This window comes from Mchenga conophoros, linkage group LG3 (assembly GCF_057382185.1).
Source record: "Mchenga conophoros isolate Kocher_MC1m ecotype Shallow Benthic linkage group LG3, M_conophoros_male_GT1.1, whole genome shotgun sequence".
Taxonomy (NCBI): Eukaryota; Metazoa; Chordata; class Actinopteri; order Cichliformes; family Cichlidae; genus Mchenga; species Mchenga conophoros.
This window is the reverse complement of record NC_140528.1, coordinates 59,309,184-59,335,706: the sequence shown is the minus strand read 5'-3', so window position 1 is coordinate 59,335,706 and position 26,523 is coordinate 59,309,184. Positions and strand designations below refer to the sequence as shown.

At 39.9% G+C, this 26,523-nt stretch overlaps 1 pseudogene; it reads left to right on the top strand.

Annotated features, from left to right (window-relative positions):
* Positions 1–2,510: 2,510 nt before the first annotated feature.
* LOC146579764 (scavenger receptor cysteine-rich domain-containing protein DMBT1-like) lies at positions 2,511–25,792 on the top strand (annotated as a pseudogene).
* Positions 25,793–26,523: the final 731 nt, after the last annotated feature.

The window sequence follows — 26,523 nt, the reverse complement described above, 5'->3', positions numbered from 1 at the left end:
TCTTTTTATGTTTACATAGATTTTAAAAAGAGGTGATAGTGTTTTATTTGTTTTGTTTTCCTGCCAGGAAAAAACATGCAAATTCATCTACGCCTCTGAAAGTGTACAAATGGTCTGGTATGCCCTTGCTGCCTCCACATTATTGTTATGGTGCTAGTGCTGGATAAAAATCAACAAACTTTCCACACTCATATGTGACTTCATGACATGAAGTGCTAACAGAGGTTTTTTGTTTGTCTCGTGAATGACAGTTTGAATGATTTAAATTCAGGGCCACACAGGTTTTAGCTGTACACAGGATGCAAGTCTTCAAAGAAAGAAGGGGGATTTCCCCTTTTTCTGATTTTATGTGACTCCTGAAAAATTATTTTTATTCTCCCTGTTAGCAATGAAAAGAAAAAAAATCTTCCCCAATTCTGCACTGAAAACCCCCCCACCATGTTGGATTTACTTAATTCAGCTATGATGCACACACGCTTTGCTTTGGCAGCAGCTTAAACATTTGAGTTAAATTAACACTTTGTCAGGGGCTGGGTCTGAGACCCACTGTTGTGTTTTTTGTGATTTCATTTTGGTTTATCACTGCTAGTGTTCTGGTTTCTGTTTTGTATTTCTAGCTTTCTCAGTTCTCTAGTATTACCCTTTTATTTTGGATTTACATGACTGAATTTATTTTGGATTGGCTCTAACACACACAGGGTCAAAAGTATGTATGCAGCCTCAGATATATACATGCAAATACTGTATACGCATACACCCCAAGAAATATTTTGCTGGCTGCACCTCAACCAGAGTTTTTTTCTATCCATCAACGAGGTTTTGCCATAATTCTGGCTGAATATTTTACTACTCTTCTTGGCAGAAATTCTGCTTCCTTTAAAAGTTCATTTAAATTGCGCAGTCCATAAATTTTCAACAAGGTTAATCTTGAGACGTTGGCAAGGTCATTCCAGAAACCTAATGTTTCTGATTCAGATGATTGTCCTGCTGGAACAACCAATTGCGTACAGTTTTCTACCGTCTAGCTATTGGTTTGAAGTTGAAGAATTGGAGGTAGTCCTCCTTCATTACATCAACATTGTGCAATCTACCCATACTACTTGTTTGAACTGATGGTCTTGGAATTGTCAGTAGGTTAGAATTGGCTACAACAGACATTTCGCTGAGTTCCACTGTTCAGAGTATCATACCGAGCGTGTCATGGTCCTGGGTCGTTGACCCAGCGTTTTGTGATTATTTTCCTCTGTTCTAGTTATTCTGTGTCCTCCCCCTTTGTGTCCGGTTCGGGTTCTAGTTTTCCTGTTTTGTTCTGAAGGTCTCTGTCTGTCTGTCATTGTGTTCAGCTTGTCTCCTCCACTCATCATGTATTGGGTTCAGCTGTTCTTCCCTCCTGTGTGTGATTACCCGATTACCTTGTGTGTGTGTGTGTGTGTGTGTGTGTGTGTGTGTGTGTGTGTGTGTGTGTGTGTGTGTGTATATTTAGTGGGTGTTGGTCTGTGTTCGTTGTTGGCTCGTCTGCGTTCATCTGTGTTTCTTGGTATCCTGTTCCTTAGTCTGCGTCTCTCTGCTCCGTTATGATTTCAGGTTTGCTCTTTAGTTTTTCCCAGTTTAGGTTTCCATTAGTAATTTCTCATGCTTCGTTGCCTGTTTCTGCCACTGCCACTTTGTAAATAAACGGCACTCTCATCACCAGTCGCTTGCCTGCATTTTGGGTCCTTTTCCTCCTACACCACACGGCTCACCCCGCCCAGCCGTGACAGAGCGACTGCTGTCAAACAATCTTTTTTATGCTGCGAAGAGAAACTACTAGATATCATGACCTCTAACAAGAAATTAAAAGGCTTTGTCATCTTCTAAACATTGTATAGAACCTTGCTCTTGCTACACTACGTAGGTTAGTGTATGTATATATTTGAGTCTGTAGGGATACTTTAGACCAGGGATGTTAAATTTATTTTACAATGAGGCCCACATACAGCCCACTTTAAACTTAAGTGGCCACATGAATGAAACTCCCTTTCTGTCAGTGTAAAAAACATTTAACTACACATCAATCCCTGAAATATCTTATATCTAAAATGCGGTTTCAACAACATATCACAGCATTCCTACATGATAAATACACAAAAATGCAGATGTGTTCTGGCAGCTCACTGTGCAGACTGTCCCAGATTTATAAAACAAAGTTTTTCTTTTTTTTTTTCTGCTTATTTTTATTAAATTCACACATCTGATTACTGGCTAAAGAAAGTGTTTGTGGAAAATTCAGTCTCAGGAATTTGGTCATGTATATGCTGTTCTGTTATTTTGTATTTGTGTGTATATGCTATATATTTTATATTACACTGTATATTTATACAGGAAAACTTTGCTGTCTTGTTTTTGTTGCTCATGTTAGTTCTGTAGTCAGTGAGAGGAAAGCTGAGTTAGGACACATGAGCCTGTGGGTGGGGTGGAGCAAATTTCAGTATTTAATAGCTGAAGTCAAATTAAAACAGGTATACTTAACTATGGCTCTCCAACAGTTTGTCTACTGTGTCTCTGTGATGACAATTCTCTTATGTAAAGGTGAGAAAGTCTGATTTTTATTTGGAGTACACATTTTCTTGTTACCAAGCTCTTACAAACTACTGTAAATTATTTTTAAAACTCTATCTGGAAACTGTGAAATGACTGGAGGTCAAGTAGAAGTACAGATACTTGTGTTAAAAATGTACTTAGAGTAGAAAGTAGAAAGTAGCTCATTGGAAGACAATTCTACTCATTGTTTGAGGCACAGGTAACTGAACCTTCTGCTATATTAATATAATAGAAAAAATATGAGTACATTAGAACATACATGTTATTCAAATCTAAATTAAAATTCTAATGAATGCACTCAGCTTGAATCGGACACAAGCAGTCAAAGAGGATAAAATAAATAAATAACTATTTTCTGTTGCATACATGTTAGAGAGTCACTTTGCCTCCACACCTGGACAACGTGTAAAACAGGGGTTAAAGTGAGATTCAGCAAGCAGGGAACACTAAGATCTGTTAGGAAAAATACTAACAACTCCCTTTTTAGAGCTCAACTAGGCTTTCTTAGCACGCAAGCTGTGATCAGCTCACCTGCTGCTCTTTGTTGATTTATAGAACTGAATTTAAAAAATGTGGCATTTTCACAGTGATTGTGGCTGGTTTCCATTTCCTACGCTAGCAGTATGTTGTCTTTAAACTAGACTGTATAAAGTTATTATAATGATTGAATTCACTGAATGACTATAAGGGTCTTCAAATTTAAAGTAATCTCTGCTTCACTTGATGTGATCCAACACTGACCACTAAAGCCACAGTTCAACACAGAGTTGGGAATTCCCCATATTAATGCAAACTAACCTGTTTTTCCTGGAAAGAAGTACCCAGAATTTTCATACAACATTTGAAAAGCACAAAATTTGTATATTTAGTTTGTTGTATGTTTCATAAAATTAAAATATGTAATTCATCAAACACATCATATACAGATCCAATACTTGATTAAAACTTATGACTTTATATACGATCTTTAAATAGTTCTTTACTAACTGTCACTGTAACTGAGCTACATGCTAGGTGAAGATAGAGTTACATTTGATTTCTTAATGTGATCAAAAGGAAATCAGTGAGTAGACTGTTGTGACCCACACTGCATTACTTGAAACTGATTAGTATACGGTTATTTGCTAATGTTCAGGGTTTTTTACTTGCTATTTAATTAGCAAGCCAGTAAAAATGATTTGTAATTCTTTACATTCAGATTTTTGACATAGTCAGCATCACTACAACCTGGACTGAATTTGTCCATTTTGTTTAGCCATTTTGTAAGTTTGAAGAAAAAATCTTATACATGGGACTAGGCCCTGATTGAATTTCCTTTCTCTAACACACATGTTGAGAAATGTGAATCATAATGTGCAATAAACTCATTTGACCTGTTTATCTCTATGATCCACTTTCAGGTGGTCATTCACAGACACCCGGTAAGCATCCAAGAACAACTTTGCAAATGCTTCAAGTTCAAACAATTGACACGTGTATGTTACTTAACAAGCTAGCAAAAGAAGTACCATGGACCATTTTCTACTCTATTGCTAACAACATCAACAACAAAACTGTATATTACAACAATATCCAACTATAGAGCACCAAAGAGGAAGATCAAGCAACAGTCTGAGGACATTTGAAAACCTACAAAGCAGCCAAAGTAGCTACTATGTTGTAGGAACTTATAGGATTACACATTAACATGTTAAGCATTTTGTAAGACGTTTTGACCTCTAAGATTATTTTTACTACATGATTTCACAGCAAAATTAAGAAAACATTAAACATACTGTATGTTTTATTCACAATGTGTGTTCTCTGTATTTTGTTTTTAGGTGTGTCCATCAGGTTAGCTGGGTCTGGAGCAACACAGTGTTCTGGCAGAGTTGAAATTTATTACAATAACATCTGGGGAACAGTCTACGGTAATGGCTGGGACTTAAACGAGGCTGAGGTTGTTTGCAGACAGTTAAACTGTGGAACAGCAATACAGGCTCCTCTATCATCTTACTATAGTCCAGAAGCTAAACAAATTTGGCTTTATAATGTGGCCTGTTCGGGAAGTGAAAATTCTTTAACTCAGTGTCATTACTCTGGATGGGGAATGCGCAATAATTATCATTATTATTATTATAATTATTATTATTATGATGCTGGTGTCATCTGTTCAGGTAAGAAAATATTTTAAATACTGAACACAGCATATGTCGCTCTATGTCATAAATGATTTATATTTTGTCAGGAAAGTATTAAAATATTTTTCATTTCAGATCTGATCAGATTAACTGGATCTGGATCGACTCGATGTTCTGGTAGAGTTGAAGTTTACCACAATAACAGCTGGGGAACAGTCTGTGATAATGGCTGGGACTTAAATGATGCTGCAGTGGTTTGCAGACAGATAAACTGTGGGTCGGCACTAGAGGCTCCTCAATCAGCTCACTTTGGTGAAGGAACTGGACAGATTTGGCTTGATGATGTGGGCTGTTCAGGAAATGAAAGTTCTCTAATTGAATGTAACGGCAGTGGATTTGGGACATACAGTTGTGGAAATCACCATGATGCTGATGTCATCTGTTCAGGTAAGAAAGCTTTTAAGTACCAATGACATTTCAGGTCAGTCTGCTATTGTGTGTCATACATGAAATATTTTGTTTATGTCTTTTGCATCATAGATCGGATCAGATTAGCCGGGTCTGGATCGACTCGATGCTCTGGAAGAGTTGAAATTTATTACAATAACATCTGGGGAACAGTCTGTGATGATTACTGGGACTTAAAAGACGCTCAGGTTGTTTGCAGACAGATAAACTGTGGGACGGCACTAGAGGCTCCTCGATCAGCTCTCTTTGGTGCAGGAACTGGACAGATTTGGCTTGATAATGTGGGCTGTTCAGGAAATGAAAATTCTCTAATTGAATGTAAATACAACCAATTTGGAACAAATAACTGTGGGCATCAACAAGACGCTGGTGTCATCTGTTCAGGTGAGGCACATTTTGAATACTGAACACATTGCACGTCAGTCTGTTCTTATTTGTTATACTTTGTTGTTTTTATTGCAAATAACATTAAAATATTGTCCATATCTTTTGTCTCATAGGTCCAATCAGATTAGTTGGATCTGGATCGACTCGATGCTCTGGAAGAGTTGAAGTTTATCACAATAACAGCTGGGGAACAGTCTGTGATGATGGCTGGGACTTAAATGATGCTGAGGTGGTTTGCAGACAGTTAAACTGTGGACCGGCACTAGAAGCTCCTCATTCAGCTTACTATGGTGCAGGAACTGGACAGATTTGGCTTGATCATGTGACCTGTTCAGGAGGTGAAAGTTCTCTTACTGAGTGTCAACACAGTGGATTTGGAACAAACAACTGTGGACATGGTCAGGATGCTGGTGTCATCTGTTCAGGTGAGAAAATGTTTAGGTACCAAAGACACATGAATCATTCAGAAATTGTCTGTCATCAGTGAAACCATTTTCTTTCAAGGTCAAGAACATATTATCAAGTTCTTCACATCTTTTAACTAATAGATCTGATCAGATTAGCTGGCTCTGGATCGACTCGATGTTCTGGCAGAGTTGAAGTTTATCACAATAACAGCTTTGGAACAGTCTGTGATGATGGCTGGGACTTAAATGATGCTGAGATCGTTTGTAGACAGTTAAACTGTGGGACCGCAAGGGGGGCTCCTCGATCAGCTCACTTTGGTGCAGGAACTGGACAGATTTGGCTTGATCGTGTGACCTGCTCAGGAAGTGAAGGCTCATTAACTCAGTGTCAACATGGTGGTTTTGGAACAAACAACTGTGTACATAATCAAGATGCTGGTGTCGTCTGTTCTGGTGAGAAAGATTTTTGATTCTGAAAGCATTTCAACCAAATCTTTTCTTGGGTGCAATATACTATCGGTCAAAGTTTTAGAACACCCCAATTTCTCCAGTTCTTTTTAATAATGATTTTATTTATGCAGTGTAATGTGTCATTGAACTCTGAAATTAAAGCATAGTAAAAATAAGTAATTAAAATTAAAATTAAACCATGGACTAAATTTACAGACCAAAATGTATTCTAACCCTCTACTGCATAGCGTTGCCCTGAGGCAACAAACCACATTTTCATGCCTTATGGTGGCCCTTCAAAAAAAAACAAAAAAACTTTTTTTTTTCAAACAATGCTACCAGGCACATCTCTTTCAAATAAAATGATGAGTTGAAGGTGGTGTGACTTTGATTTGGGGGGGGGGCAGGGCCCCTTTCTGCAAGCTGCACTACATCAGAGACATCTCCATCAGGAGGCAAGATAAAGATCACTATTTTACATGTTTATAGTGAAGTAAATGTATATTAAAAAATACTTGTATGTGCATGAATATACACTCAACAAAAATATAAACGCAACACCTTTGTTACTGCTCCCATTCCCCATGGGATGGACGTAGAGACCTAAAATTCATTCCTAAAATTCATTCCAGATACACAATATGGGAGCAGTAACAAAGGTGTTGCGTTTATATTTTTGTTGAGTGTATATAGTGTAAAACTGTTCATTTTCATTCGTTGCCTCAAGGCAACACTGCGCAGTTAGCCCAATTTTTTTCAGGCAATATAATGCATTTGGATATGTGTGTAGAGATGTGTTTGTGTGCTTTTATATGATCATAGTCAATGTTTTTTACTTTACAATCTACTCATAATTACAGGACATGGATGTAAAAACTTTTTATGCAAGGAAACCAAGGGAATGTGCACTTTCTGTCCTCAGAAAGTGAGGACAGTGAGCTTTCAGGGAGTGACAGTGAAGTTGACGAGTGGATCCCTGAATGAGGTTTGAGGGACACTTAGGAGCTCAGGGGTCCGGGGTCAGTTGGTAAAGTAACTGTGTCTGTGTGTGTGTTAGTGCCCACATAGCAAGCAGGTCTGGCCAGGATCTGGTATCAAGCCGGCACTCTGAGTAATCTGGGAGAGTAGAAAAGCGCTACATAAAAATCAGTCCATTCACTGTCTGAACAGAGTTTCGGCATGTTACTTTTGCACTGTTTTGCATGTTCTGGCACATGTTGTTATTGCATGGCTTGATTAAGGTACACATTATGCTGACATCTGGGGCTAGAGCTGGAACCGTTCTGGGCCAGCACAGGGCCAGCAGTGTGTCTACAACTCGCCCGTGGCTGCACACCACCTACAGATGGCCCACATACCACAATGAATAACGGCCCTTTGGTGGCCCAGATCAGGTTTGCCAAAGGTAATCCACACATGGGCCAGCACAGGACGACCAGGGTGTCTGAAACTGGCCTTGTGCTGGCCCATGTGTGGGCCACCTCTGGCAAACCAGGTCTGGGCCACCAAAGGGCCATCATTCTTTGCGGTATGTGGGCCATGTGTAAGCACATTGTGTGGGCAAGGTAAATCATTCAATTTTAGGGTGAAGGCTAGAGTCAGGGTTAGGGTAAGGTTCAGGCAGGGACTTGTGATGGGTAGAGTCAGGATAAGTCGCCAGGAAATTAATGTAAGTTAATGTAATGTCCCCAAAAGTGATGGAAACACAACGTGTCTGTGTGTGTGCGTGCGCGCGCACGTGCATGGGGTTAGGGTCAAATGTTGGATGTATTTTGGTGTTTTATTGTTTTGTGAAATGTTTACATTGTTTGTTTGTTGTTTATTTATTTGTTCATCCTTGTTGTACTAATACAGCTTATTATAGAATTACTTGGCATTTTACTACCCTTGTTGCACAGTGTTGCCTTGAAGCAACAAGCCAATATCTGTTTGGGGGGGGGGGCAGGGTGTCAAATTTTATGATTGATATATTATTAGGGACCCTAAAGCTCCCCCAAAAAAGGGAGAAATATATTTTTCCCCCAAAATTAAAAAGTCATGCAGTAGAGGGCTAATCTTTTGACACATCGAAGTAAGCACCTTTGGTACATATAACAGCTAAACACACCATTCTATCTGCAATAGAAATAAAATATTCTTCAGAAAATTCTTCCCATATTTGTTGCAGAAGTTCCCATAAATGCATGATTGCTTTGCTTTCACTCTTTTATCCAGTTCATCCTAAACCACCGTGATGGGGCTAATTAAGACTGGAGACTGTGCTGTCCGTTCCATGTTTTCAAGCTTACGGTTTTGTTCTCTTTTTCCTGAGGTAGTTCTGGCATAGCTTGGACTTCGTTTTGGGTCATTATATTGCCGTAGGATGAACCTCTTACCAATTAGACACATACCAGAGGGAACTGCATGGTGCTGCAGAATGCTGCAGTTGTAAAGGTTCTGGGTCCTTTTGAGCCAGCATTTTTTATTTTGTTGTATTCTAATAATATTTTGTATTATGGTTTATGTTAAGGTTCATTTATAGTCTTAGTTATTGTATTGTGAGTTTCTTTTATTCCCTGTTTATATTCTTAATTATTAGTTGCCCTCTATGTCTCTATCCGTCTGTTTTTATATATGTTATATGAGCCCCTTGTCAGGGCTCTGCGTGCGGGCAGGTGGAAATGTGGATCCAAATGCAGGACTCCGAGACGAAATGTAACTAAAACCACAGCTTTTATTGCTGGCATGAAACAAAAACCCAAACCAAACCATGAAACCAAGCAGGAACACACAGGCAGGGTCTGAGGGTACGACGCGACACTGAGCACAGGAAAACACAGGGCTAATATACACAGGGTGGTAATCAGCGAATGGGCAACAGGAGGGAGACACAGCTGGGAGAGATCAGGGTTAACGAGACGGGGGGAACCAAGCTGCCCACACTAACATAAGATGCAGACCTTCACAATAAAACAGGAACAAGAAACCATCACACTAAGACACAGACTTGACATTTGAGAGACAGACAGAAAATGACACATGGAACTAGACATATACTAAGCAGACCCAACCGAAGAACAAATCCTAAACACAAACATGAAACTCTAATAATAAACATCATAATCATCATCATCATTAACACAACAAGAGAACAAGAAAACAATCCCTGATGCAAAATTACACCAAAACATAATAAACTCAAAATACTGGGTCCAACGGACCCAGAACCGTGACACCCCTTGCGTCTTGTTTCCCTTCCTGTGTTCCATTCTGTTTCCAGGGGTCGTCATCTCTCCTCTCTCTCCCTCATGTTCCCTTGCTCTTCTCGTCTGCCTCTCCTCCACTCCTGCATCATGTTCCTGCGTTTCCTGTTTTATTGTGAAGCTCTTGTGTTTCCATGTTCGGTGTTTCTAGTTGTGCTTCCTCTGTGACGTCATGTTGTGTCAGCTGTGTTCCCTGTGTGTTCTCACTGCACTCGTTATCCTCCTGTGTATTTATGTCAGCATCTCCCTCATAGCTGTGTGCCTCCCTGTGTGTTTAGGTCTTCTAATTTCCCAGTTTGGGTTGTATTATTTTCCATTCAGCAACTAAAGCTGTGTTTTGAGTCCATATCCCGCTTACGAGTCTGCATTTGGGTCCCTTCCTGCCTGCTCCGCACAGTCAAATTGTGACAGAGGAAGCCATTTTGGTTCAGAGTGCATCTCACTTTTCTTTACAAGTCACTGACACTGGATCCAGCTAAACAGCCCCAGACCATCACACTTCCTCGTCAATGTTTGACAGTTGTTACCACACAGCGTGGAACCATCCTTTCACCTACTTACAACATACAAAGATCCTGTGTGATGAAGTGAAAATTTCAAATTTTTATTCTGTCAATAATACCTTCTTCCACTCTTCAGTAGTCCATTGGTGGCGTTTCATGACCTAGGCAAACCTCTTTGAGTTGCAGGTTTGACAAGATGAGTTAAAGCAAGAAAACAATTGCCAAGATATCAGAACAAGGCAAAGTCTTCTTTTCACAGTTGAAACTAAGACTTGCTTACTATGACCACTAATAATAATAATAATAATAATAATAATAATAATAATACATTTTATTTATAGGCCCCTTTAAGACTCTCAAGGTCACCTTACCAAAGTACAGAAATATAGCAACAATACAATATAAGAAAACATGGCAAAATACAAATTTAGGCATAGGGTAAATAAGAAATAAAAGCATGAAATTCAAGTGGAAAAATTGGGGTGTTTTAAAACGTTCAACTGGTATATACTACCATAATTTTTCTTTGTTAATTTAAGACACATTAAAAATTTGCTTCACATCCTTTGCCTGATAGATCTGATCAGATTAGTTGGATCTGGATCGACTCGATGTTCTGGAAGAGTTGAAATATTTCACAATAACAGCTGGGGAACAGTCTGTGATGATAGCTGGGACTTGAACGATGCTCAGGTGGTTTGCAGAGAGTTAAACTGTGGGACGGCACTAGGAGCTCCTCCATTCGCTCAGTTTGGTGCAGGAACTGGACAGATTTGGCTTGATAATGTGACCTGTTCAGGAAATGAAGAATCTTTAGCTCAGTGTCAACACAATGGATTTGGATCAAACAAATGTGGACATGATCACGATGCTGGTGCCATCTGTTCAGGTGAGAATTTTTTTTTTCCGATCATCTATACCATGTCAGACACTGTAAATACAACAGTTTCCCTTTACAGATTTTTTGTCCATTCGTTGATGTGTTTCATACTGAAATTAAGCGTTAGCCATCAAATTAAGCTGCACAGTAACCATTCAATGCAGGATTTCAATGGTAAAATCTTTATCTGCAAACGGGGAAACTTTATTTCATGATTAATTTTTTGTATTTTGGGTGTTATATAGTTGTCATAAACTCAGATTTGGAAGTCTTATACCTTTCTGAGTCAGGATGAAATTCTATTTTTGGTTGGTTGATGTTTATTAAGTTATTTTTGTAGTTAACACAATTCTTGTGTCAAGAGTGTTGGTTTGCTTCAAAATTCCTAAATATATGGCTCAATGGATTCTAATATATAAGACGCCTCAACACAGTTGCAGTTGAAGAGACCAAAGAGGAAGATGAACAGGAACCAACCATACAATGGGGAAGCAGATTCAGGCTTAGTCACTCAACATTAACAAAACTGAACTAACAGAAATCAATCAGAAAATGAGACTGACAGTAACTTCCAACTTGACTAATTGTCACCTCTGGCGATGATGATATCAAAAGGCTCGCCTTTTGTTAGGGCTATACAAATCTTAGAAAACACAAATAAACAAAGATACACACACACAAAGGCAATGACAACTAGAAAACTAACTAACAAAACCTATACTGGGAAAGCTAAACAGGAAACATAACTGGAAAACCTGAGACCTGGAAACACAGGGGAAAGACCAGCAAAGGCGCAGACGATCCGACATGAAACCAAAAGGGAAGCACAGACTATAATTAAAATTATTTATATATAGATATATCTCTATACACACTACACTACACCACACACATAAAGCAGAAAAGAATACACTGATGCAGGGCAGGGGACTGTCAAAGTAAAACATGAAATAACACAAATATTGAACCGGGGACACTAGACACAACACCAGGAACACAAGGCAGGCACAGAAAACACTTAAACGCTGGAAATAATTAACAAACAACAAGGATAGCTAACTAAAATCACTGTATATTAATAAACAAACTATGACCCTAAAAGTTAATATGTAAGGGAGAAAGACAGAAATCTGACCCCCAGAAATCTTCTCCAACTTTAAATGCCTGCCTGTGAGCTTTCTTGTCCTCTATTGGCACTATTGGCATGCTGTATCTCACTTTGACAGATTTGTGGTCTAGTTTATATTAGAGATGGCACGATACCACTTTTTTATGGTCGATACCGATATCATAAATTTGGATATCTGCCGATACCGATATGAATCCGATATAGTGTTTTTTAATCAATAAAACTGTTTGTTTTTTTTTAAATATCTTGCTACATTTTGAATAGGTTCATACTCAATTAAAAAAAAAAAAAAACAATACTAAAGCTATTCTGTTATACCTGTATGCAAAAAAATATTTCATAGTTCAGAAATACTGATCAATCTAATAAACTTAAACCTACACCATCCTCCCTATTCTGGTATTTTATAGAGTACTTAGCGTAAATATTAAGCAGCCTAACTAATAGGGTTCCAACTCCTAGCAACAAAAAATAAATAAAAAATAGGGAACCACCCCTCACCCTCCACCTCATGATGCTTAATCAACGTAATCAACCTTAATTTGATCCAGTGTGAAAGAAAATGCACAGAAATCAATTATTTTTCAAGAAATATTAAATAGATTCAACATCTTTCTTTAACAGAACTGCAGACTCCACAGATGGTATCTTCCCAAAGGAAAAAGTACTATAGCTTACTAGGGTATATTAGACTTAATAGTTACTATATACAGTAATGGACTTCTATTCATTTTACGTGAAATTAAAACTTTGGGTGTCAGATAGTTATTTAATAAAAGCTAGACATTTTAAATGAGAATAAGAAAGTATTTCTTTGTGCCCCCTTTTCCCTGTTAATGCCCTATCGGCCCCCCTGGCTAAACTTTGCTAGATCCGCCCCTGCACAGTTACCAGCCATCAGCTACGTAGAAAAAGATCCTGGTGTAGAAAGTAATATTAAATAAATTCTAACAACAGCTTATTAAGCTCAAACGTGCTGCTGTTGTTTATCCGCTGGTTTCCTCTTTCTGGTGCGAAGTGGGCCAAAAACAAAGAAGAGAGACGGACTTGCAACAGAAAAGCCGATCAGCTGATCATTGATCAGTTTCACGATTGAAGTAGCAGCAAGAAGAGGCAGTCGCTCCATATATCGTTTGTTAAGCTTAACGTGGGAATGCTTTACAAACATTCAGAGATGGACTTACACACTTGCTTTACTTCTCTCGGGGATAACTTTGTCGGAGATGAAATGCCGGGTTGGTAGCGAAGCTCCAAATGCTCAACCAGACCACCGACAGGTCTCGCACCCCACAGCCGTTCTATCACGTGATGCATACCGCTCCAACATCCTACGGTTATGAGGCGAGTTATGGCGTGTCGCAAGTTTTGTGAGGTGCTTTCGTGATATTTAATGGATCGGATTATACTTTTTATTTCTCTCCGATAGCCGATCCAGTAATTTAGGTCAGTATACATAATATCGGATCGGCCCATCTCTACTTTATATTAGAGATGGTATTGTGGTGGACCATTAAAGGGCTCTACTCACACCCAATGTGGAGGTAAGCATCAACGACACGGGTGTGGACAAATCGGACGGTCGGTGGTGGCCATGCGGAGATTTCCGCCGTTTAAATAATGCCACGGAGAATGACCGTTACCCCATCCCCCACATTCAGGATTTTTCTGCCAATCTCGCCGGAACGTTGATTTTTTCTAAAATTGACTTGGTGCGGGGGTATCACCAAGTTCCTGTGCGTTCCTAAAACCGCTGTCATTACCCCCTGAAGGTGTGGTTCCGTTGCCCGACAGAGTCCAGGCCGTTTCGGCTTTTCCACGTCCTACGTCGGTTAAAGCGTTGCAGGAGTTCTTGGGGATGATAAATTTTTGCAACCGCTTTCTCCCCAGAGCTGCCCACCTGCTACAGCCACTCTATGCTGCCTTAAAAGGTAAAACATCCAAAGATCCGGTTGACTGGCTGCCGGAACGCGTCCATGCGTTTTCCGCAGCCATGTCTGCGCTGGCTGACACCGTCCTGCTGGCACACCCGCTTCCGTCGGCGGAGATTGCGTTGACCACCGACGCGTCCGACGTGGCAGTGGGTGGGGTGTTGGAACAGCGGGTTCCAGGTCTCTGGCAACCACTTGCCTTTTTCAGTCGTACGCTCCGGGATGCTGAACGCAAGTACAGTGTTTTTTACAGGGAGTTGCTGGCCCTGCACCTCGCGACACGACATTTTCGTTTTTTCCTCGAGGGTCGCAACTTTACTGCGTACGTTGACCACAAACCTTTGACGTTTGCGATGTCCAATGTCTCTGCCAGCAGCGCCAGTTGGCGGCCATTTCAGAGTCAGCATTTTTGTCAACGTGGGTTTCACGTTTCGGCCCCCCTGCTGACATTACTTCAGACAGGGGCCCCCAGTTTGTTTCTGAGCTTTGGTCTGCTATGGCTGACGGCCTGGGGGTCAAGGTCCACCGCACCACAGCATACCACCCGCAAGCGAACGGTTTCACCGGTCACTTAAGGCCGCGCTCCGGGCTTCCTTAACAGGTGGCGACTGGGTCGATCGTCTTCCGTGGGTTTTGCTGGGATTGCGTAGCACGGTTAAAGAAGACCTCTGGGTTTCCCCGGCTGAACTGGTCCTCGGCCAGCCCCTCCGGGTCCCCGGGGAATTCTTACCTGAGAGCCCTACCCCATGTTTCGATACCTCTTTGTTGCCTTTTCGCCCCCCAAGAGACTCATTTCCTGTTCCTGGTCCTGTGCACCACTGCCTGCCTGACACTTTTGTTCCGGGGTGGGTGTCCCTGGTGGAATAGGACTGTAACTCTCCTTCATGATGTTTTCGTGTGTTTAATAAATTCCTACATCTAAAGTGGGATGGATGCCAGTTTTTTTAACAGGACCAGGATTTCCCCAGAATTTTTAAATTACCTAAGAATCCCACATCATTCTGTGGACAACCCTGAGTCAGTCAGCAGTTTAAGAAGAACATATGGCTTACATGTCACATCTGGCTGATAGGGCAAAGGACGAGAGAAAACTATAGAGTCCATCATTGCTTTAGTAAAACTGCACACTGATTCAATATCAGTTTGATGCAACCGAGTGTCATCACAGCAACATGACTCTTACCAAATATACCTTCATCCTTAGTCAGCAATTTCAAATTTCCTTCAATTTTACCTGCTCTTTTCCTTCAACAATGGAAAAAGAGCAGGAAAGATTCTTGTTTATAAGAATGATTATTTGATTAGTAATAATTAAACATATCTGCTAGAAGCAACTAAAAACTAGTAGCAAAGTTTATGGTGGTGAGGGAGAAAGCAAGAAGGAGAGACCCACATGCTCCTTGTGCTCAGTTTACATGCATGTAGGAGAGCCATTTGCATCCAAACAGCATTAGGAATTACTACGAGAAGAAAACAGGGTTAATAATGATGATAGATGGGCAATAGAAAAATGGGATGTGTGATGGCACGCTAAGACTTTTTAGAATATATGTTGAACATAGTTAACTAGTCGTGAAAATTAAACATAATACCATTTACAATGAATGTTCCCTGTTTTGTTTTCAGGTGTTCCCATCAGATTAACTGGATCTGGATCGACTCGATGTTCTGGCAGAGTTGAAGTTTATTACAATAACATCTGGGGAACAGTCTGTGATAATGGCTGGGATGTAAATGATGCTCAGGTGGTTTGCAGACAGTTAAACTGTGGGACAGCACTACAGGCTCCTCGATCAGCTTACTTTGGTGCAGGAACTGGACAGGTTTGGTTTTCGTATATGGCCTGTTCAGGAAATGAAAATTCTTTAACAGAGTGTCAACACAGTGGATTTGGAACAAACTACTGTGGACATCAACAAGATGCTGGTGTCATCTGTTCAGGTGAGAAACATTTTAGATACTCATGTCATTGTTGGTCAGCCTGGTCTAGTCTGTCATACATTAAATGTTTTCACAGCATCTGTTCAGCCCTGCTGTTGTTTTTAAAAGTGCTTTATAAATTTATAAAAGTGTTGGGGTTTTTCTAGTGCAAAGAGGAATTGAAATATAAATAACTTCTATTGCCTGGCAGGTCCAGTCCGGTTAGTTGGGTCTGGATCGACTCGATGCTCTGGAAGAGTTGAATTCTATTATGGCAACACCTGGGGAACAGTCTGTGACAACGGCTGGGACTTAAATGATGCAGAGGTGGTGTGCAGAGAGTTAAACTGTGGGACGGCACTGCAGGCTCCTCGATCAGCTTACTTTGGGGCAGTAGGTGGACAGATTTGGCTTGATAATGTGACCTGTTCAGGAAATGAAAGTTCTCTAACTCAGTGTCAACATCTTGGATTTGGAACATACACCTGTGGATATTATCAGACTGCTGGTGTCATTTGTTCAGGTGAGATAACTTCCAGATACTCAAGAGACTGAAGATCACTTTGTTCTTGGATGTTGTGTCTGAAATACTTTTGTTAATGTGAGGAAGAATAATATTAACAATCTCAGAATATTCTTCATTATTTCTCCTGACAGGCCTGATCAGATTAGTTGGATCTGGATCGACTCCATGCTCTGAATTTTGTGTAATTTCTATACAAAACTTAAAAAAAAAAAAGTATTTTTCATATCTGCCGCTTGTATCCGCGATCTCGTTCTTTTGGTCACTACCCACAGCTCGTGACCATAGGTGAGGGTAGGGACGTAGATCGACTAGTAAATTGAGAGCTTCGCTTTTACAATCAGCTCTTTCAAGATGCAGTAAATAATAATCCAAAAACAAATCCTCAGTGCATTCCAGACTCCTGCTCTGTGTATTCTCTCCATCCCAGTGCTCCATGTCTCCACTCCTTGAGCTGACTGTCCTCTAGTTCCTGCAATCCTCCTGGGAAAAACACAGGCAGCCATTAGTAAATTCCACAATCGTGGCAGACTAAGGCTGTATCCCAATTCAGGGTCTGCATGCTTGAAGTACGCACACTACGCGTACTACGTACGGTGCGTACTATAAGTACGAGAAGTGCGGAAGTGAGAGGCCTGTGAAATAGACGGTCTAGGCTTTGTTGCGCTGCAGGTTGCCTAGCAACCATGATACTAACCGTGAGAAACGTTACATACAGCATTGTGTGACAGAAATGAAGGAGAGAAATGTTTTGTTAGTCATTCATTTTTGTGATGACATCACTTTGATTAGTTGAGTATCTGAGGCTGAGACCACAGGACTGTAAAACATGATTGTTGGGCTTCATTTCTGTGCTGAAAAGTCATTTTCAGCACTTGGTTGGCTTTACAACCAAGTTAACGCTGAAAGTACAGACATCACTAATGTCACACAACTTTGCCGACATGTGGCCAACAGTTTTAATGTTCTTCATTATTAAACATTCGCACATAAATAAGTGACATCATATTCAGTACTTACTTTTGACAGTTCACTCTTCGGCTGCTCCCTTCTGCCGTATTTTGCGGCAAAATTATCCACACCCACCGCTGTGCTATGAATTTTGGGGTAAATGGGACCACGAAGCGTGCACTGGACCACGCTTGATATTTGGGGAAATCGATGGCGCATTTGGAGTATAAATTTGAAGTACATTTCGAATTGGGACAGCCTTCGTCGCGTGGTGGTGACGTAATTACACTTAAAATGCGTACTTCAAGCGTGCAGACCCTGAATTGGGACACAGACTAACACTTACTGGCTTGCTGGGGAACTAACAGGAAGTCACACAACAATCCCACTTCGATGGGTATGGTGTTATTTTTGTGCCACTATTCTGAGCACACGTAAAAAAAAAAACCAATTGAGCACACGTAAAAAAAATTTGCAGGTGCAAGTGTTGCATTTTGACGAGAAATTTATTTTGAGTGAAGAAAACCTAAATTTGTGCAAACAAAATTCATTGCTGCGTGCAAAAAATGTATTTCAGTGTTTGCATCCATATAAACACACAATAACAGGCCCTCTCGCTCAGTTTTTGCATTTGCTCTTGCTAAGATCTCTGTGGACCCGCTGGCAATGTGTTGCTTGCGCTCTCAACGTCTCTGCCCCTGCGCGTTCAACTCTTTCTGTACACCGTTATATTTGTGCCACAAAACCAACCAGTGACAGACTTGGATGCAAAAATTCTGATTGGTTTTTTTGGTCTTCAATCAGCTTGCTAGCTACTATAGCCAAACCCAGGCAAATATCCCAGAATGCATTTCATCCGAAACTCAAACGAGGCAGTTGCAGAGGAACGCAGAGTGGCGGAGTTTGAAATATTACTCTTTCTAGATCACAAAATAAACTTTTAAGATGTTTTGAGGTGAGAATGTTGCTGTGTAAACTTCAAGATATCCTTGCTTTTTTATAGCACAAAAAATAGCACTATTAATGGAATAACTGACCTCTGAAGGAGAAAGGTTTAGGTAACCGGCAGGTAGCATTTAAGAAGATAAAAGTGGATGAATCACTGCCTTAAACTTACAGGACTTTCAGCATTACACCTACGATAACAAAAATTTAACCACCACTGCTGTGTACTTCATTGTAAATTTAAATGTTGGTAAATGATCAGACAAAAGAGGGTTTTCAGGGAATATTGTTAAATGCTTGGTTTCTGACCAATATTTCGGGACAAGATCCAAAGTGAGAGAAGCCAACTGAGTCTAATAATAAATTAATTATTGGGGCCGTTGTTTTCACCAAGTACATGAATGTTAAAATCACCTGCCATAATTATTTAATCAGTACTGAGCAACAAATACAAAAGTCAGCTAGATAATTCAGATAGAAACTATAATGGTCTGGTAGATGATGGATTAAAACAAATAAAGCTGTTTTTTTTAGTTTTCCAATTAAGTGGACAAGGCCAAGAGTCATATTGAAACTCTGTCTGGGTCTATGGTTGAATAATATGTGGAAGTGAAAGACTGCTGCCACTCGACCTCCTCGGCCTGTGCTTTGAGTTTTCTGGCAGTATGGCTCATATAAACTAACATATTCATCTAGCTCCAACCAGGTGTCTGTCAGGCCGAATAAATCACTATCTTGATCAACAATTAATTTATTTACTAACAAGGAAGAAAAGCCAACTCCAGACATCGAGGGCCGGTGTCCTGCAGGTTTTAGAGCTCACCCTGAGTCAAAACACCTGAATCAAATGATTAGTTCATTACCAGCCTCTGGAGAACTTCAAGACAAATTGAGGAAGTAATCTACCTATTTTAATCAGCTGTGTTGGATCAAGGACATCTAAAACCTGCAGGACACTGCCTCTCAAGGCCTGGAGATGGCCACCCCTGATCAATGAGAATAAGGTCTTTGGTGGATGGAAGATGCAAGGAGGCAAATAGGACTGTAACTCTCCTTTATGATGTTTTCGGGTGTTTAATAAATTCCTACATCTAAAGTGGGATGGATGCCAGTTTTTTTAACAGGACCAGGATTTCCCCAGAATTGTTTATATTACCTAAAAATCCCACATAATTCTGTGGACAACCCTGAGTCAGTCAGCAGTTTAAGAAGAACATATGGCCAGCGTTGGGAAGGTTACTTTTAAAATGTATTCCATTACAGAATACAGAATACATGCCCCAAAATGTATTCTGTAACGTATTCCATTACGTTACTCAATGACAGTAACGTATTCTGAATACTTTGGATTACTTAATATATTATCATGCTTTTTACAACAACGTGAATGTACTATTGCTGTGTGATTTATTACTATTACTGAAGGTCCGCGACTCCGAACTGTAGTAAAGGGACCTCTGACTAATACGGCGGGGTCCCTGTCGGCTCGTAGCCGAAAAATAGCTTTACTTTGTTGTCTGGGTCAACTTTTCTTGCGAGAGACAGAGACCCGCGACTATATGAAACAGGAAAGTACCGCAGTGTAATCCATTTATTTCAACAAAGTAACTGTACTCTGAATACCACCCTTTTAAACGGTAACTGTAACGGAATACAGTTACTCATATTTTGTATTTTAAATACGTAGCGGCGGTACATGTATTCCGTTACTCCCCAACACTGCATATGGCTTACATGTCACATCTGGCTGATAGGGCAAAGGACGAGAGAAAACTATAGAGTCCATCATTGTTTTAGTAAAACTGCACACTGATTCAATATCAGTTTGATGCAACCGAGTGTCATCACAGCAACATGACTCTTACCAAATATACCTTCATCCTTAGTCAGCAATTTCAAATTTCAAATTTCCTTCAATTTTACCTGCTCTTTTCCTTCAACAATGGAAAAAGAGCAGGAAAGATTCTTGTTTATAAGAATGATTATTTGATTAGTAATAATTAAACATATCTGCTAGAAGCAACTAAAAACTAGTAGCAAAGTTTATGGTGGTGAGGGAGAAAGCAAGAAGGAGAGACCCACATGCTCCTCGTGCTCAGTTTATATGCATGTAGGAGAGCCATTTGCATCCAAACAGCATTAGGAATTACTACGAGAAGAAAACAGGGTTAATAATGATGATAGATGGGCAATAGAAAAATGGGATGTGTGATGGCACGCTAAGACTTTTTAGAATATATGTTGAACATAGTTAACTAGTCGTGAAAATTAAACATAATACCATTTACAATGAATCAAATCAAATCAAATCAAATCACTTTTATTGTCACATCACATGTGCAGGCACACTGGCACAGCACATGCGAGTGAAATTCTTGTGTGCGAGCCCCACAAGCAACAGAGTTGTGCAAAACACAACAACACAAACGAGCAAAATACAAGAATGGCCAACCTGACACTAATAAATATATGTACAATATATAATAGTGTATGCATTTCTAGATGTGTATACTAAATGTTTTTCTACGTGTGTGTGTGTGTGTGTGTGTGTGTGTGTGTGTGTGTGTGTGTGTGTGTGTGTGTGTGTGTGGGTGTGTGTGTGTATACACATTTTTACAAATTAAATAGTAAAGAATAATAAAATAAAATATATAAAAATATAAAAATATACAGAGTTGAATATGTGCAAAACAGTGGCATTTATATACAGTGTGGAGTGCATAATGTTGAAGTTCCAGTAGTGAAGCTGAGGTGTCTATGACGTGTTCAGCAGTCTGATGGCCTGATGGAAAAAGCTGTCTCTCAGTCTGCTGGTACGGGACCGGATGCTGCAGAACCTCCTTCCTGATGGAAGCAGTCTGAACAGTTTATGGCTGGGGTGACTGGAGTCCTTGATGATCCTCCCCGCTTTCCTCAGGCAGCGCTTCCTGTAGATGTCTTGGAGGGAGGGAAGCTCACCTCCAATTATCCGTTCAGAGCACCGCACTACTCTCTGGAGAGCTTTGCAGTTGTAGGCGGTGCTGTTGCCGTACCAGGTGGTGATGCATCCAGTGAGGATGCTCTCAATGGCACAGCGATAGAAGGTCCTGAGGATGCGGGGGCTCATGCCGAATCTTTTCAGTCTCCTGAGAAAGAAGAGGCGCTGCTGCGCCTTCTTCACTGTTTTGTTTGTGTGTACTGACCACGTAAGATCCTCAGCCAGATGTACACCAAGGAACCGGAAGCTGCTCACTCTCTCCACAGCAGCGCCGTTGATGGTGATGGGGGTGTGTACTTCTCTGCACCTCCGGAAGTCCACTATCAACTCCTTTGTCTTTGCGACGTTGAGGGTGAGATGGTTGTCTTGACACCAGTGGGTCAGGGCGCTGACCTCCTCCCTGTAAGCCGTCTCATCACTGTTGGTGATAAGACCCACCACTGTAGTGTCGTCCGCAAACTTCACAATGATGTTGGAGTTGTTAGATGAATGTTCCCTGTTTTGTTTTCAGGTGTTCCCATCAGATTAATTGGATCTGGATTGACTCGATGTTCTGGCAGAGTTGAAGTTTATTACAATAACATCTGGGGAACAGTCTGTGATAATGGCTGGGATGTAAATGATGCTCAGGTGGTTTGCAGACAGTTAAACTGTGGGACAGCACTACAGGCTCTTCCATCAGCTTACTTTGGTGCAGGAACTGGACAGATTTGGTTTTCGTATATGGCCTGTTCAGGAAATGAAAATTCTTTAACAGAGTGTCAACACAGTGGATTTGGAACAAACTACTGTGGACATCAACAAGATGCTGGTGTCTTCTGTTCAGGTGCAAAAAATTTATAAACTAAAGAAAATGAAAGTCTGTCTGTTCCTTTGTATCATCTACAAAATCTTTATTTTTATGTAATTTAACCAACATTTTAAAGATTTATTTATTTATTTATTTTTTTTTTTGCCAAATAGGTCTGGTCAGATTAGCCGGGTCTGGATCGACTCGATGCTCTGGCAGAGTTGAAATTTATCACAGTAACACCTGGGGAACAGTCTGTGATGATAACTGGGACTTAAATGATTCTCAGGTTGTTTGCAGACAGTTAAACTGTGGGACAGCACTGCAGGCTCCTCGATCAGCTCGCTTTGGTGCAGGAACTGGACAGATTTGGCTTGATAATGTGACCTGTTCAGGAAATGAAAGTTCTCTGACTGAGTGCCAACACAGTGGATTTGGATCAAACAGCTGTGGACATGGTCAGGATGCGGGTGTGATCTGTTCAGGTGAGAAAAATTGTAGCCATTGCAGATTAGTCTGGTATTGTGTGTCATATATGAAATACTTTTTCAACTTCTTTGCCTGATAGGTACAGTTAGAGTAGTTGGATCTGGATCAACTCGATGTTCTGGTAGAGTTGAAGTTTATCACAATAACATCTGGGGAACAGTCTGTGATAATGGCTGGGATGTAAATGATGCTCACGTGGTTTGCAGACAGTTAAACTGTGGGACAGCACTACAGGCTCCTCGATCAGCTTACTTTGGTGCAGGAACTGGACAAATTTGGCTTGATAACATGGGCTGTTCATGGTATGAAAGTTCTTTAATTGAGTGTCAACACAGTGGATTTGGAACAAACTACTGTGGACATCAACAAGATGCTGGTGTCATCTGTTCAGGTGAGAAACATTTTAGATACTCATGTCATTGTTGGTCAGCCTGGTCTAGTCTGTCATACATTAAATGTTTTCACAGCATCTGTTCAGCCCTGCTGTTGTTTTTAAAAGTGCTTTATAAATTTATAAAAGTGTTGGGGTTTTTCTAGTGCAAAGAGGAATTGAAATATAAATAACTTCTATTGCCTGGCAGGTCCAGTCCGGTTAGTTGGGTCTGGATCGACTCGATGCTCTGGAAGAGTTGAATTCTATTATGGCAACACCTGGGGAACAGTCTGTGACAACGGCTGGGACTTAAATGATGCAGAGGTGGTGTGCAGAGAGTTAAACTGTGGGACGGCACTGCAGGCTCCTCGATCAGCTTACTTTGGGGCAGTAGGTGGACAGATTTGGCTTGATAATGTGACCTGTTCAGGAAATGAAAGTTCTCTAACTCAGTGTCAACATCTTGGATTTGGAACATACACTTGTGGATATTATCAGACTGCTGGTGTCATTTGTTCAGGTGAGATAACTTTCAGATACTCAAGAGAATGAAGATCACTTTGTTCTTGGATGTTGTGTCTGAAATACTTTTGTTAATGTGAGGAAGAATAATATTAACAATCTCAGAATATTCTTCATTATTTTTCCTGACAGGTCCAATCAGATTAGTTGGATCTGGATCAACTCGATGCTCCGGAAGAGTTGAAATCTATCACAATAACAGCTGGGGAACAGTCTGTGATGATTACTGGGACTTAAACGATGCTGCGGTGCTTTGCAGGCAGTTAAACTGTGGACCGGCACTTCAGGCTCCTCGATCAGCTCACTTTGGTGCAGGAACTGGACAGATTTGGTTTGACAATGTGACCTGTTCAGGAAATGAAAATTCTCTAACTGAGTGTCAGCACAGTGCATTTCTATCAAAAAAGTGTGGACATGATAAAGATGCTGGTGTGATCTGTTCAGGTGAGATAACATTTAGATAATAAACACATTGAAATGTAATCTGTCCTTGTGTCTCATACAATAAAAAAAATCAATATTTATTTATCAGGAACAAATTCCAATATTGATCAAATCTTATGTCTCATAGGTCCGATCAGATTAGTTGGATCTGGATCAACTCGATGCTCTGGCAGAGTTGAAATCTATCACAATAACATCTGGGGAACAGTCTTTGATTTTAACTGGGACTTAAATGATGCTGAGGTGGTTTGTAGACAGTTAAACTGTGGACCGGCACTACAGGCTCCTCGGTTTTCTTACTTTGGTGCAGGAACTGGACAGATTTGGCTTTATAATGTTGCCTGTTCAGGAAGTGAAAGCTCTCTGACTGAGTGTCAAAACAGTGGATGGGGAACATACATCTATGGACATGGCAATGACGCAGGTGTTATCTGTTCAGGTGAGAAATTTTAGATATTCAATACAGGGCAAGCCAGTCTGTTCTTGTGCATCATACATGAAATTTTTCTCTTTTTTACTTTAAGGAATATTTCAAAATACTCTTCATATCTTTTTGCCTCACAGGTCCAGTCAGATTAACTGGGTCTGGATCGACTCGATGTTCTGGCAGAGTTGAAGTTTACTACAATAACATCTGGGGAACAGTCTGTGTTGACGGCTGGGACTTAAATGATGCCGCGGTGGTTTGCAGAGAGCTGAACTGTGGGACGGCAGTAAAGACTCCTCAATCGGCTCAGTTTGGTCCAGGAACTGGACAGATTTGGCTTGATAATGTGACCTGTTCAGGAAATGAAAGTTCTCTAACTGAGTGTAAACACAGTGGATTTGGAATAAAAAAATGTGAACGTGGTCAGAGCGCTACTGTCATCTGTTCAGGTGAGAAAAATTTTGGATCATCCACAGAATGTTAAAAATGGTAATTATAACTATTTTATTGCTTCATCATATATCTCATTGGGAAAATCATTTTGTCTATAATGCACCTCTATCCACAGAGAAAGAGAATTAATACAATCAGCTTTGACACAGACTTTACTACAGTTATGTTCAGTCACCTCTCAGCTCATTCCTTTCACATCCCATCGGGTCATCATTACAATCAATTACACTGTAATGTAGTTGTTCAGTAACTTGTATAGAACAAGAACATGCTGCCAGTTTGACATAAAAATGAGTGCAAACCAGTTTTGAACCTGAGACACCCACATAAACACCACTGTTAGAAATATTGACAATGTTGGTGGTGACTGTAATTATATAAACTGTATAGATATGAACTAAAATTAAAGAGAATTTTATGATCCCACCAGCTTCACGGAAAAAGTTCTCAGTGAAACTGAATCTGGCTGATGTCAACTCCCAAGTGGACATGACAGACCCCGCTGTGAGGGAGGGCATCTTGAAATGGGTAACGTGTATAGAATACTTAAATGCAGAGTAAAGTTTCATCTTCAAGATGTTCGTATTTGTTGATGGAGATTTCTCTGTACTGTTCAAGTAAGGTAATTTACTTGCCTAATTCCCAGACAGACATACTTATTTCTCTAAACAGTCAAATTTTTAAACACACAGCTTACTTTTACACTGAGACAACTTTCTAATCTTTACCCAGAGAATCTGTAAAATACAGGCAACAATTAAATCCTCGTTTCTGTTACACAGGTTGAAAAGAAGTTGGGAGGTTCATCTGATGACGTAAAAGTGAGCTGGCAGAAACTTCCAGAAAAGAAAAGGCTCAAAAAGCAAGAGACGTGTCCTCCATAGTTCAGTCTGTTTGTTTCCAAAACTGTATAAAAAAGACCTAATGTTATATAAAACCTTTAAAAAGCACCTTATTGATTCATTCCATATTTTTATAAAGTATATCTGCTTTTTGTGCTTGTTTACTGTTGTGCTGCATTTAGTTGTAAGCCAAACGTAACCTGTTAAAGAGTGCTAACTTCAATGGATTTAGCAAATATTTTCTGTGATGAATTTTCAACAGTGATGAGTTTGGTTTGTCTCAGCAAAGAGACTATCAAATTTAGATTTTACTTGACTTTACTTTATAATTGAAGTCTATATATTAGACACAACAGGAAGATCATTCTGTTAGGATCCATTTCAATATAAACCTGCATATAAATTCAAGAAGCCTTAAATTATTTTGTCTTTACTAATGAAAAACGCTTCTTTTTATGAGACCAATACTTAAATAGGACACACATAGCAGGAGACCTTTGGCTTCTTCAATAATGTGTTTAAGTTAGATAATGATTTCTCTTCCCTTTGTGTTTGTTTTTCATGAGAGTGTGTAGTTCTGCTTTGTTTTTTGCTCTTATTTTACTTACTTGGATTCAGTAATGATCAATTAATAATTATTATGAATTCATATAAATTATGTATTGTACTGCATTTTATGAATTATTAAAGATGAATTAATTGATAGATTGACTATTTTATTTTGAACTTGAAATAAAAAATATAACAAAATACACTGTAAACAGTTTAGGAAA